The sequence below is a fragment of the Theropithecus gelada genome, chromosome 7a (genome assembly GCF_003255815.1).
Source record: "Theropithecus gelada isolate Dixy chromosome 7a, Tgel_1.0, whole genome shotgun sequence".
In the NCBI taxonomy this organism is placed as follows: Eukaryota; Metazoa; Chordata; class Mammalia; order Primates; family Cercopithecidae; genus Theropithecus; species Theropithecus gelada.
This window is the reverse complement of record NC_037674.1, coordinates 56,151,871-56,167,444: the sequence shown is the minus strand read 5'-3', so window position 1 is coordinate 56,167,444 and position 15,574 is coordinate 56,151,871. Positions and strand designations below refer to the sequence as shown.

General features: G+C 39.2%; 1 protein-coding gene across 10 annotated transcripts in view; it reads right to left on the bottom strand.

Moving 5' to 3' along the window:
- ZFAND6 (zinc finger AN1-type containing 6) overlaps positions 1-15,574 on the bottom strand; it is an 88,399-nt gene that overhangs the window by 26,844 nt on the left and 45,981 nt on the right. For 4 of the 10 annotated variants that reach the window (XM_025389640.1, XM_025389644.1, XM_025389641.1 and 1 more), the window contains exon 2: positions 13,083-13,245. The exons of 5 other annotated variants lie outside the window; for them this stretch is intronic. The gene's annotated coding sequence lies outside the window, so the exon portion shown is untranslated. Of the gene's footprint in view, positions 1-13,082; positions 13,320-15,574 lie in introns of those variants that run through there. One more of the 10 variants, XM_025389643.1, reaches the window with a different exon arrangement.

Here is a 15,574-nt window from a genome sequence, read left to right as displayed (position 1 = left end):
ACTCTCCAATTCAAGACCACCTTCAATTTTAGCTACCTGACTGATCTTATAAGCAATCTTTGGCCTTTTCAATTTGGGAATCTTCACTATTAGTTTCAAGAGAAGAAAAAAATACACATATCTAGTTAATTAAGAATGCACATTAAACTTTGAACTAGTACCGCAGCACAAAGTGGTAAGATGAGCCCCTCCCACTTATAAGAAAACTTTATAAAAAACTTACGAGAAAAATTTCCTTATAGCAATGTATCACTATATACTTATCCTATATTGCTATATAGTTATACTGGTAAAATAAATCTCACCAAGAGGCCACTGTATTGTACCAACCTCAGACTGAAAATACAGTATTCCGAGGATGTGAAACCTGTCAATAAGGAAGACTGACTTTTCATACCCAAATGTATCGCAGGGTTGACTGCAAGTCTTAAGAACCCACAAATTCTGGTGTCTGCAGGAGTGGGAGGAGGAGGATCCTGGAACCAATACCTGCGGATACTGAGGGATGACTGACGTATGTTCATCACCCAGTGAAGGGAAAGGATTAGAAAGGCAATATGTCTCATCCAAATGTATCCCCAGACGTGATTTATATGGAGTTATAGCCATGACATGATAAACGATAGTAACGCTCTTGGTACAATCCCATCTCCACTTAGCACACCAAGCTAAACATATCTGTGGTGTCTTAATCATGAAATTACTCAACAACTGAATCTGAAGGGTATCTGTATTACTGAAGCTGACAGGTTCAATCTGCCTACTATGTTTTCTTTCCTTGCTCTTTTAGGTAACAGAACATCTATTTCTTGCAGGAAGACCATTTCATTTGCTTGGGTAGAACTGACCCCTCCCATCCCAGGGCCAGGCCTGTCTCAGGGGTGAATACCTGAGCCAAGTCTGGGCATGTGACAAGCTGAGCCTTTCACTTTTATATCTGCAATCCATCTAGAGTTGATTTTTTTTGGTATGGAATGAAGAGTTAAGATTAATGCTTTTCTCCATATGGATATCTAATTAACTCCAAACCATTTATTAAAATGATCTTTTCCCTACAGTCTCATCTTTGCACACACATTAGGCCTCATACATGTATGAGGCCTTTTCCTAGGCTCTCTTATTCTATTCTACTGGTTTATTTCTCTACCCTGTTCTAAATTACTACAGTTTTTTTCGGTATCTAGCATCAGTTTCAATCTTCCTCATGATTGTGTTGGCTATTCTTGGCTCTTCGCATTTCCACACAAATTTTAGATTCAGTTTGTCAATTTCTACTTAAAAAATAAAAACCAATAGGATTTTTATTGGAACTGTGTTGAGTCTACAGATGTGCAAATACTACTGTATATCTCTCAGTTTATTTAGTTCTCCTTTAGGTTCGTAATAATGTTTTATAGTGTTCTGTGACGAGGTCTTGCACATCTTTTAGATACTCCTAGGAATTTGTTTAAAATCTACTATAAATGGTGCATCTTATTTTTAAATCTCATTTTCTGTCTGTCTGTTGCCAGCCTCCAAGGTGGCCTGTCCCAATTCCCTGAGCCTCCTGGTAGTCAGGCCTCATGCAGTTCCTTCCCACATTTTATCAGCGTTGGTCTGGGATATCAACAGAATACCACGGAAGTAATGGCATGTCTTCCAAGTCTAGGTCATAAGAGACACTGTGGTTTCTGCTTTGCTTTCTCCTTGGTAACTCACTCTGGAGAGGCTGAGAGCCATGTGATGAGTAGCTGAGGTCTCTGGCCAACAGCTATACGCGTGAACCAGGAAGCGGATCTTCTCTAGCCCTGATCAAATCTTTGAATGACTGCAGCCTTGGCTGACATGTGAATTGGAACCTCATGAAACACCCTGGGCCAAAGCTACAGCTGAGGCCCTTCCATATTCCCAACAGAAACTGTGTGAGATAATAAATATTTGTTGTTTAAGCCAGTGAATTTTGGGTTAGTTTCTTATGCAGCAATTGATAACACAGTTTCTGGTATATATGTCTCCCTGCTTCTCGCCCCCCTATAGTTTATTTTCAACACAGCAGCCAGTGATCCTATTAAAATCTAAACCAATCACACTGCTTGCTTACTCAAAATCTTCCAGTAGCTTCCCAACTTACAAAGCGTTAAAAGCCATATTCTTTATCATGACTTAAAGGCCCTTCATGATCTGGTCCCCCATTACATGACTTCCTCTTTTACTCCTCTTCCTATCATACACACTGCCGGGTATGACAGGTATTTTCCTGCCTGAGGCCTTTGTAGTTGCTATTCCTTCTATTTTGCAGAAATCATCATGACTATGTTCTTCACCTCCTTCCGGTCTCTGCTCAAATGTTACCTTTTTCAAGGAGGACTTCCCTTGCCACCTATTTAAAATTGTCTCCAGCATCAATTCCAGTTTTATCTTTCTTCAACGCCCTTATCCTAATCTTAATTTCCTATTGTATTGTGTCTCCCCGTGCTAAAATGTTACCTCCATAAGGGCAGGGATTTTGTCCATTTTGTTCCCTGATGCTTTGAATAATGCTTGGTAAATGGTAGGCATTCAATATTGATTGAATGTATGAGTGAAACTGCACTGCCACCTTACCTGCACACCACCACTAGTAGCCAAGGATTTATCCCAAGGTAAAAAACTAGAAGGCTCCTTTTAAAGAAACTGAATTTGCTCTTTAAGAAGAGAGCTAGATCTGTCAGCAAGGTATGCCATATATGACTATATAGTTTGTGCACTGAACAAAGATGTCTGCAGACACAGCGGCTCACGCCTGTAATCCCAGCACTTTGGGAAGCTGGCAGATGACTTGAGGTCAGGAGTTCGAGATCAGCCCGGCCAACACGGTGAAATCCTGTCTCTACTAAAAATACAAAAATTGGCCAGGTGTAGTGGCAGGCGTCTGTAATCCCAGCTACTCAGGAGGCTAAGGCAGAAGTGCTTGAACCCAGGAGGCAGAGGTTGCAGTGAGCCACGATTGCACCACTGCATTCCAGCCTGGGCGACAGAGCAAGACTCCAAAAAAAAAAGAAAAAAAACAAAAAAACAAGTATGCCTGGCCTCATGCTCCAAGCTTTTGGGCATCTTTTCCATTCAGCCTACTCAGAAAGAGGTTCATTTAGCAATGTGACTAATTTAGCATACCCAATGGTAATTTTATTAGTAAAATTAAGTTGCGGTGAATTTCATGTTCTCAAACTGACCTAGGTTCCATATCGCATACCTTAAAGAGCAAGGCATAGTTTTTACCAGCACAAGGCCACCTAATATTCCTATTTGCAAAAAGAGGAAAACCATTCAAATTTTCCCACTGGCTTCCACATTCATGGACACTCATTCTCTTTTCTTCTCAAGATTACCACAGATCGATCTATCTATGCCTTTTTATTCGTCTTTGCCCTTAAAGCTTTTAATTCAACCATGTAGACTTTGTGCTTCACGCCCCTGCCCAAAACCTTTTAAAAAATCTCTTCTCCCCCGAAGGCAAATCTTCAATTGTAAATGAATGTCCTTTCCTAATTTTAAAGTTTAATATATGGTCATTCTCTAAATTTGTATCTTTTCTGCTCATGAAACTCTGCACATTTTTTACAGAAGAAAACTTGCTTTACTATTTATTGAGTGCTTTATGTGCCAAGCACTTATAAATACCAACCACTTTAATCCTCATAATAGTCCTATGAAGTAGGTACTATTACCTCTCTCATTTTACAGAGAAGTAAACTGTTCAAGGACACACAGCTAGTAACTGAGGAGCTGGGATTCAACCCAAGCAGTTGGCTGGAGTCCACACTCTAAATCAATAGCTGCCAAAGCATATCTGTGGACTCCTGGGGATTCCTGAGAGCCTTTCAGAGGTCCCTCTCCCTCCTCCCTGCCCTCCCAACTCCCTCTTCTCCCCCGCTTTCCCCTCTCTCCTCTCTTCTCTTCGACAGAGTTTTGCTCTTGTTGCCCAGGCTGGAGTGCAGTGGCACGATCTCGGCTCACTGCAACCTCCACCTCCCAGGTTCAAGTGATTTCCCTGACTCAGCCTCCTGAGTAGCTGGGATTTACGGGCACCTACCACCACTATTTTTTGTGTTTTTAGTAGAGACAGGGTTTCACCATGTTGGCCACACTGGTCTTGAACTCCTGACCTAGGTGACCCACCAGCCTCGGCCTCCCAAAGTGCTGGGATTACAGGCATGAACCACTGCACCCAGTCCCTATTTTCATAGTAACAATAACTTGTTATTCGTCTTACTCACTTTGTTGACATTTGCACTGGCGGTGTAAAAGCAATGAAGGGTAAAACAGCTAGAGCTTTAACATGCCATCAAGGCAGGGGCACCAAACCATACTATAATAGTATAGTTGTCATTATATGACAAGAAGATGTCATATAATATGGTGATGTCATTAGGTAATGACTACCTAATAGTAGTCATTATATTCATCACCATACTCTCACAGTTAAAAAACAAAAAAACCAGTTTCACTTGTGAGTATTCTTGATGAAACAAATTATTTTTATTAAATCTATTTTTTTTTTTTTTTTTTTTGAGATGAAATTTTGCTCTTGTTGCACAGGCTGGAGTATGGTGGCGTGATCTCGGCTCACTGCAACCTTTGCCTCCTGGGTTCAAGTGATTCTCCTACCTCAGCCTCCTGAGTAGCTGAGATTACTGGTGTCCGCCACCATGCCTGGCTGATTTTTTTGTATTTTTAGTAGAGATGGGGTTTCACCATGTTGGTCAGGTTGGTCTCGAACTCCTGACCTCAGGTGATCCACCTGCCTTGGCCTCCCAAAATGCTGGGATTACAGGTGTGAGCCACTGTGCCCGGCCCTTTTATTAAATCTTGATTCTGATTACACTTCATTGTATTTTTCCTCTTTCACCTATTTTGAGATACGTCACCCCAGAGTAAAGTCTTCCTCATTCTAGTTTTTCATCCACATAATGGAAACTGAAGTCTCTATCCTCACAGAGGTTTGAGGCACACAGTTCCTAATCAGTCTCCCTTTTCAGGAAAAAGTGTTACTGAGGAAAAAGATACCTACACAAATTCAGAGGAAAAAACTTACTTGTAATAATCAACACTGTCCTTCAACATGAATTAAAATATGAATAATGAGCAAATAATAAGTTTCTAAGCACAAAGAGCACATGAAAGCAAAAAAACAAATTTAACACACAGAACAATTATTTGTTTTTTTCAGAGTTATATTCCCAGCACTCTAGATTAGGGCTGGCAAATTTTTTCTCTAAAGCACCAGATAGCAAATATTCTAGGCTTTGTGGGACATACAGTCTGTCACAACTGCTCAATTCCGCCTTTATAGTAAAAAAGCAGCCATAAACAACAAGTAAATGAAAAGGAATGGCTGTGTTTCAATAAAACTTTTATTTACAATAAGGGGTGACTGGAATGGAGTTGGTGAGTGCACCACAGCTGGCCAATTCCTGCACTAGATTAATGCCAGGCACATAGGAGGTACTCAAATGCATGCTGGATGAATAAATGATTTCACAACTATTTTGGTTAGAAATATTATCAGGAAAGACATAGCAAAATTCCATGACTATAAGCAAGTATCACTTTCTTTTGTCATAGCTCTTTGTTCAGGGATATCTTGATACCTATCACTTCGCTAGCTATTAAACACTATAAAAGACATTTAGGACACACAGTTCTGCTCTCATCAATGTAGGTACAAGAACAGAAATATTAATGTCTGATTTTCTGCACAAACATCACATCTAACTCCAAAATTACAACTTCATTAGCCACAAAACCACCAAATGCTAAGAAGTACCAAAACCACAAAGTTTTAGAATATACCACTCTCACTTCATAGAGGTATACAAAAATTGATGCCAGAAATGATTGCAAGATATTTCAGAAACTGATTTTCTTTCAGTTAAAGTGTAACACACCTTGTGGGGATGACTAACAAATGCATCATGAAAGGAAGTATAACTACAAATCACTGCAAAACAACTGCTATATATACAGGGACAACTTGATGTGTAGTAGAAAGAAAAAAGAACTGACTCATCTTCAAATTGGTTGTGAATATAAACTTCCTACTTAGATAAATGGCTAGCCCGAAGTACTTCATTTAAGATAGGTATGATGCCTGTCCTTTCTAACTCATAGGACTTTGAGGGGGTCAACTGGGACGGTGATTGCGAAAATACTTTAACCCGTAAGTTGCAATATAAAGCTCAGTTCAGAATTGGGTGGCTTATTTTAAGTCACATATCTGCAGTTCGTCATGAGAGGGAGAGTTGCAAACTGTCAGGTATTTAATAATAGATGCAGTCATAAATCCAAGACTCCTTATTTACCCATAGCTCACAAAGGACAGGTTCATAAAAGTTCTCCTTGCCACAGAGACACTAATCACCTGTTAGGAGATCTGTGAGTAGGCCTCACTTCCACCTGAGATGATACCATTTTTTATTAAAAGCATGATGGAACGGTTTCTAATATCCTCCTCTCAAAAGTTTACAAAATGATGTATCAATTATTCTGGATAACTGGCAACGAAAATTTACTACGTGCTTATGCTCAGTATTTATAACTGTAAAGGAGGGATAAAAGCAAGTATGTGTTCTACCAGGGGAGACTTCTGTGTGCCTAGAATGTAGGATAGTGGGAAATGATCTTAGAATAAGGCCACATCACAAAATCTGTGTTTCCATGCTAAGGAGTCGGAATTTAAACCCACAGGCAACTGGGAATCCCACCACCTTAGAATGAAAAGGGGAGCTTTTTAGAACAAGTGCTATTCACTAAATACTACTGTTTTTATATACTTTAAATTGCTCTAAAAATAATTCAAGGTGACTTTAAAAATGCATGCTGCATGGTATCAAAAGTAAGCAAAAATAGTCAATCCAAGGAAAAATGGTTAAAAAAAAAAAAGTTAGAAATACTGTCAATAAATAAAATGTATGCCCATAAAGGCCTATTTGCTAATTAGAAGCCATTCATTTGACTCTATTCTTTCAAGTAGCTAATGCAAAGAAGTACAATGAAATCTTACCCCCAATAACATAAGAGGATTTCATCTATAGTTTACAAGTAAAACACAACGTGATAAGGTCCATAATATCTGTAAAGTAAAATATAAGTTTCCGGGATGGATGGATGGATGGATGGATAGATGGATGGACGGATTGACTTGAGACAGGGTCTCACTCTGTCATCCAGGCTGGAGTGCACTGGCGCGATCTCAGCTCACTGCCAGCTCTACCTCCCAGGATCAAGCGATTCTCCTGCCTCAGCCTCTCAAGTAGCTGGGATTACAGTTGCGCACCACCATACCCGGCTGATTTTTGTATTTTTAGAAGACATGGGGTTTCACCATGTTGGCCAGGCTGGTCTTGAACTCCTGTTCTCAAATGATCCACTCGCCTCGGTCTCCCAAAGTGCTGGGATTATAAGGCGTGAGCCACCCACCCAGCCTCTGGGTTTTTAGTTCTAATATAAATCAATAGTCTCATGGCCACCTTCAGTTAACAGCCAGTCTTCACGGAGCCAGAGTTAAAAATAAAATCCGGCCAGGGGTGGTGGCTCATGCATGTAATCCCAACATTCTGGGAGGCCAAGGTGAGAGGATTGCTTGAGGCCCGGAGTTCAAGACCAGCTGGGCAACAAAGTGAGATCCCCGTCTCTACAAAAACTAAAAAATTATCTGGATGTGGCAGTGCACACCTGTGGTCCCAGCTACTCAGGAGGCTATGTACGGTGGGAGTACCACTTGAGCCTAGGAAATTGAGGCTGCAGTGAGCTGAGATCATACTACTGCATCCCTGCACGGGCGACAGAGCAAGACTCTTGTCTCTTAAGAAAACAATAATAATAATGAACTTATCATCCAGGCTTATCATTTAGGCAATCCTTCATAAAGTTTATTTCTAAGTGTGTGCTTTTGTTCTATCAAAGATTGCTGAGGCAGAGGAAAAGGGTAGAGAGAAAGCACATTGAGAACGCAGAATGGGTTACAAATTTCTGCTTCAAACAGAATAGTTCGTTTTTGGTCTTTTCACATACCTGGTTTCTGTAAAAGATTTCAATTAAATAAAGGGGTTCAAATGGCTAAAAAATTTGGACACTCTTAAGTTCTTGATTAAGAGCAAATTCAACAATGGTCAACAGTAAGCCAATCTGAGGTAGGGTTGATATACTATACCATGAACACTTTAGAGCATATCTAGGCCACTAGTTATAAGAGGTAAATTTCAGTTAGGCAGCCACCCCACTTTGAATTGAGATGTTTTGAGTGAATATCCCTAAGTCACCAATTAATCCTACTAAATTCTCCAAATTTTTTCCCTAAATTAAAAAAATCAGGTCAGAAAAACTATATAATTAGGTATATATTAGAGTAAGTGCTCACTGAAAACGTCTACTCATTATTATGTACTAGGCCCTGGGCTAAGCACTTTATATAGATTATCTGACTTAGGCCTCACCAAATCTGTATAAGGGAGGTAACATTCTCATACATGTTCCTCTGTAATCAGTTAAAGAAACTGAAGTTACATATGCCATTCACTGCCTCTCTGCTAAAATTCCCTTCTAAGACAATCTGTATACCTATAAATCAGCTCTTGCTGCCCTTTTAGTACCATGGGATAAACCCTCCAGACAAGCTAATTAGACCTGGATGAACACCAACCCAATGAACCTATCTAAAGTCATGGGTGGAGGTGGGGAGGAGACAGAATAGCACACACATAAAAAGTACCAAGGCTACATACTTGCAATTCAATTACATATGATTTTCCAAAGATTTTCGAAATAATCCTTTTTTCTTTCCTTAGTTAGAATGGATTTCTATTTCCATGTGTTCTGGTCCCTGATTAGAATCCAGTAAACAGTGATTTCTTTTAGAACATAACATTAATACCTTGTTCCTATCCTTTGGTATCTCCCCTAACACCTATACTATTTCTAAGCACAAAGTAAAAGTGATTATCAGTGCTGAAATCTAGACTACTTTTAACCTTTAGTGGAATCATCTCAAACAGATAAATTTATCTCACAATAAAACCACTAACTGAAACCTAGTCCTTCCTGACTCTAAATTAATGTACCACCCATCACATTGCTCGTCTTCAAAGGTGCGTCTAGATAAGAAATCTACTAGCATTTAAATGTAAAAATTAGTTTTCATTTCCATATCACATATAAACAGATGGCTCACTTTAATTTGAGAAGCAGTCACTGACAGACTTCAATACTTGCAACACTGCTTGACTCACCTGTCAATATCTTTATTCAAAAATAACTGCAAGGCTGGGCGCGGGGGCTCACACCTGTAATCCCAGCACTTGGGAAGGCGAGGCGGGTGGATCACCTGTCAGGAGTTCGAAACCAGACTGACCAATATGGTAAAACCCTGTTTCTACTAAAAGTGCAAAATTAGTTGGGCATGGTGGTGCATGCCTGTAATCCCAGCTACTTGGGAGGGTGAGGCAAGAGAATTGTGCCACTGTACTCCAGCCTCGGCAACAAGAGTGAAACTCCATCTCAAAAATAAAAATGAAAAATAAAAATAACTACACTACATTTTATAAATTGTTTAAAAATCACTTTATGGCCAGGTGCAGTGGCTCACGCTTGTAATCCCATCACTTTGGGAGGCCAAGACGGGCGGATCACGAGGTCGGGAGATCGAGACCATCCTGGCTAACACAGTAAAACTCTATCTCTACTAAAAATACAAAAAATTAGTTTGGTGTGGTGGTGGGCACCTGTAGTCCCAGCTACTTGGGAGGCTGAGGCAGGAGAATGGCTAGAACCCAGGAGGCAGAGCTTGCAGTGAGCCAAGATTACGCTATACACTCCAGCCTGGGCCACAGAGCAAGACTCCATCTCAAAAAAAAAAAAAAAAAATCACGTTATATAAAACCCAGAGAAAATACACCTAACCTTCACCAAGATTCTTGAAGAAATATTTTTTGCTTCCTCTTCTCCTCTTGGTGGAGTTCTATCTGATGCAGGAGCCAATCTTTCATGTTCCAGACAAAGAGAATTGTGTCATCAATAAATGTCATGTTTAATGCAAATACATTACCCAGTAAAACCAACTATCTAGAACAGTGTTGTCCAATACAGTAGCCATCAGCCACATGTGGCTACTGAGAATGTGAAATGGGGCTAATGCATACAGTAGACTGAGACAGGAAGGCAGGGAGTAAAGATTTTTTTCCTTTTTTTTGAGATGGAGTCTTTCCCTGTCACCCAAGCTGGGGTGCAATGATGCAATCTCAGCTCAGTGCAACCTCTGCCTCCCGGGTTCAAGCGATTCTCCTGCCTCAAGCCTCCCGAGTAGCTTTGATGACAGGTGCCCGCCACCAAGGCCGGCTAATTTTTTGTATCTTTAGTAGAGATGGAGGTTTCATCATGTTGGCCAGGCTGGTCTTGAACTCCTGACCCCGTGATCCACCCGACTCAGCCTCCCAAAGTGCTGTGATTACAGGGTGAGCCACCACGCCAGGCTAGGAGTAAAGATTTCTATTCTACTCTTCTGTAGATGTTTCTGATGATACCTTAATTGAAAATACCCTACTTTGTGATGTTCAAATTCTTAATCCTAAAGCCTTAAAATCTATTACTTGGAGCATTTATAATATGCTACCTAGTATTCCTCCTCTCAAAGAACAAACAGGTTTAATAATGATAATAATTTGCAAGCATTGATGATTCAATCAACCTCACAATATCCCACCAGGTAGTAAATTATTACTGTATCTATTTTGCAGATTATACAACTGAGGCCCAGAAAGGTTTAAGTAATTTGCTTAGTATCACAGAGATGTCAGAAGGGACACCTAGGATCTGAACTCAGGCAGCCAGACTCTATGGCCTGCATACATGACCATATTACATGGCCTTACATAGCCCAAAAACTTCATTTTAATACACTGCATTATACAACAGTAAAAGAAGCTCAAATACATTTACAAATCTAAGCAAAACCAAATGACAGAATTGGGTACAGGATCAATGAGAAGCCTACACTATTGCGGTAAGGTAAAGGGTAGAGCAAGGCAGAGGGAATAAAGTAGACGAATTTTATATATGGTGCTCACATATTCCTACATGTACTTTCTATCCCAGTAAAGTTAATTAGCTTCTAACTTTACCCCCTTGAGAGAACAGTAATATAGAACAGAATACAGAGAATCATCTTAGAGAGATAAAAAGAAATTTGGGACCAATTTACTATCATACAATTTCCCCCTAAACCCTCTACAGTGATAAAAGCAACTCGCTTCCCTATTGTGTGTTCTCTCCTAATCTCATTTTAAAAATCAAAGTTTCATTAGTATGTTCCAAAGGCTTCTCTCACCTTGAATTTTCCTTATTTTTGACACTAATCAAAAAAGAGGAGGGAAGGCTGTTGAAGTACCGTTCACAGAATAGCAGCACCAAATTAAATGTGGCTTTTCAAGGGAAATGCCAAATGGCTGTAAATGAAGACTTAAATTTCATATTACAGACCCTAAAACTGCATTAAAGTGAGGCTTGCCATCATTAAACAAGATTATAAATATTTCTTCTCTAGAACTACTGAAAGATTAGGAACTAGATAACCTCTGGAGATTTATACAGTGGGCTATACATCTACTGACCAATACAGAAAAGAAAATAATGGGGCAAAGTGAAACCTCTGGGTTTTTCACTAGTTTTGAATGCAGCAACATGTGTCTCTCCATTTCTGTCATGTATCCTTTGACCACTTTCATTAAGAATATCCATATTCGGCCATGCAAGGTGGCTTACACTGCTAATCTCAGCACTTTGGGAGGCCAACGCAGGCAGATCACTGGAGGTCAGGAGTTTTGAGACCAGACTGGCCAACATGGTGAAACTCCACCTCTTTTGTAAAGATACAAAAATTAGCTGGGCATGGTGGCACATGCTTGTAGTCCCAGCTGCTCGGGAGGCTGAGACAGGAGAATTACTTGAACTTGGGAGGCGGAGGATGCAGCGAGCAGAAATGGTGCCACTGCTTCCAGCCTGGGTGACAGAGTGAGACTCCTCAAAAAAAAAAAGAAAAAAGGATATCCATATTCAATGTGTATTCTTCACATTTTCTAAATGTTTTCTCATTCACTGATTCTAAAGATAGTCCATTTTGATTTTCCTTCAGTCAACACATTTGTGTTATGAAAGAGAAAGTAATTTCATTTTAGTGCATACAAATGCGCAACATTCCTTCTACTCCATGCCTCAGTGAATAGTTAACAAGATTTTATAAGTCTCTGTCTACATGCTCATCATTTTGCTCACTACAATGCTTTATAATCACTCCATCTGTACAAACAATGCATTCTTCTAAAGAGAGAGAGAAAAACATCCAATGCAGTCTCACTTCTAAATCCATGAAGAAAAAGTGGGGGGAGGAGGATAGAAAAAAAAAACACCACCCCACCATGGATTCTTAAGGTGTTAACTTTAACGCCTTAAAGGAAGGAAAAGGAGAAATTTTTCTTCAATGGCATTTCTATTTTTCAAAGTACTTTACAAAATAAAATTGGCAAATTTAAAAAACTTTCAACTGCATTTAGGGAACCAGCGTGCTTGTATTTTGATACACTCTTTGATTAAATAAAGCGATTTAAAAAAATACTAGTTTTCAAAATTATTATAATTTAAATTATTATTTCCAGAAGCAATTTTCTATATTAATATCAAACATCATAATCCCAAGCAATTTTTTTATGGTTGTTTGGTCAAAATATTAACTTTAAATGGCTGAAATCAACTGCAAAATAAACAGCAATCTAAAGAATTACAATCTTTTGCTTCACAATAATATAATTAGTAATGCAGATTCCAATGCTTATAATAATTCTGATAAAAGATGTGTGGTCACTAACAACATTAGTTATAAATGTTATTGCACAAAATATTATATAAATAAAAGTCTACCACCCACTCCACCCTCAGTATCCTACCCACCAGAAAAAATACACCCTAAAAATGTTCATCATGACTTAGGTCTATCTTCAAGCATTTTAAATTTTAAAAAATAAAATTAAGTTACTATGCCCAATTACATAGGGTTACAGGCTTAAGTCTCTACTCACACAGTTGAGGTTGATGAGCAAACAGCTGTCCTGTATCTTGAGACAGACATTAGCTTTCTGCCTTCCCTATCCTCATAAGCAGCTACTTAAAAGTTTTGAGTTTTATGCAAGAAAACATTTTAAAGCCTTCAGTGTTTTACTGCAGCAGACTTCAGATTCATTCCTGTAACACATTTAACATGAAACAGAGTTGAGACATATAAAATTTATGTACCACATTTTAATCATTAAAATTTTAAGGAGTGCTTTCGCCATTATAGCTAGGTTAAAAGGGTGGCTAAAGGAAAAGTGAAAAACAAAAACATTCCAATTGGTATTCGACGTTATTAACACGCATATAACTAATCCATAGATTTTTCTATACCTGGCCATAGACTAGGTAAGGATTACTTTATATATAATCATTTTGTCCAAAGTAGGCAAAAGTAGGTATTTTTCTGTTCTCCTTAAGTCCAGCTAATTTATTTAGAATAAACAGCTATAAAAGCGTTTGTAAAGAACGCTTTTACAAACAGATAGTCAGTGGAATGCCTTTAGAGTCCCAAGTACACATATCACAGCACCAGACTAGGGAGAATGAGATTGTTTTGTGACAGCAGGAGGAGACATGTTGTAACTCATAAGAGTTGTATGAAAGGTATTCTATCATAAAAAGTTAAAATATTTGTCCAAGAGTCTAACTTGCTTCAGTAGAACTGATTAAAACTTTCTGACTTCACCGCAGGCTTAACTGAGTCTGCAGTACAACGGCTAAAACATAAACTGTACCAATCTTGGGCTATAAAACAGAAGCATGCTTTCTGTATAATAATAATTAACATTTTATAGGTGTTTAGAATATAACAGACACCACTGACAGTTTTACATGCACACTTAATCTTCATTCCATCCTTAAAAGTCAGGTGCTACTATTACCAACCCTTTACAGATGACAAAACTGGTTCAGAGATGTTAGGAACGAGTTCAAGATCACAGAGCTAGTTAAGTGGCAGAGCTATGACCTGAAGCCAGATCTATTTGTCTCCAAAACCTGATGCTCTCAAGCCTGTAATCCCAGCACTTTGGGAGGCCGAGACAGGCGGATCACGAGGTCAGGAGATCGAGACCATCCTGGCTAATACGGTGAAACCCCGTTTCTACTAAAAAAAATACAAAAAACTAGCCGGGCGAGGTGGCGGGCGCCTGTAGTCCCAGCTACTGGGGAGGCTGAGGAGGAGAATGGCGTAAACCCGGGAGGCGGAGCTTGCAGTGAGCTGAGATCCGGCCACTGAACTCCAGCCTGGGCCAAAGAGCGAGACTCTGTCTCAAAAAAACAAAACAAAAAACCAAAACAAAACCTGATGCTCTTGAGCATAAAGCTAGATTACAGGCAAACAGTGATCCATTGTACTGATAGATCAAACTGTATCTGGAATTAGTATACAGATTTGGATACCATAGGTTAAGTGTGATACTGATGGTGAATGAGTGTTATCAGAAAACCAACAGGATGGTTATAAATTCAGGAAAGTCATCTCTTACAAGAAGTGACTATATGAAATTAAAGCAAGTAACAGCAAAAAGACAAAAAAGAACACATTTTGAAGGGCAGTTAGAGAAACACAAAAAAAAGCAGGCTCATCTCCTGTGGTACAGAGTACAGAACTTGAAACAGTGTATAGAAGTCTCAGGAGACATTCTTGTTCAACACAAAGCACTTTATAATGCTAAGGAATCCAATAGCTCAAAGCAGTTCCTACTATAGTACTGAGCTCCTGCAATTAAATACCTAAACCTAGTTAAGTATCTAAACCCAATTAAATATCTGAATTATTACCATCATAGTAATAACTTGATTCAGACAAAGTTACCAAAGAATGTTAAAACTCTTTGTGAATGAAAGTTTGATGAGGACTGGTATACATTGAGTCTAATAGTGTCTTCCCACAAATTATGTATTACAGAAGGAAAAATATTAACTTAAGTAGAGGAACCTGGCAGGTATCACATTAACCTAAAGATCTAAGTAAGTATCATTGACAAGGGAACAAGTGGACATGTGCCTCCTAATGTGATGCACCGAAAAGGACACAAGTGTAACATTCCTGCCAAAACTACATTCCTAAATTTTATCATGAGAACACATCAGATACACCCAAATTGAGGGAGATTCTACAAATAAATGGTCTGTCACTCTCTTCAAAAATGTCAATGTCATTAAAGACAAAGAAAGGCTGAAGAAATGTTCCTGATTAAAGAAGAATAAAGAGATGTGGCAACTAAATGCAATGAATGATTATGGGTTGGATTCTGGACAGGAAAAAAAATCACTAAAGAACACTATTGGGCTCATGCCTGTAATCCCAGCACTCTGGGAGGCCAAGACAGGTGGATCACCTGAGATCAGGAGTTCGAGACCAGCCTGGCCAACATGGTGAAACCCCATCTTTACTAAAAATACAAAAATGAGCCCGGCGTGGTGGCACGGTTGTAATCCTTGCTACTCGGGAGGC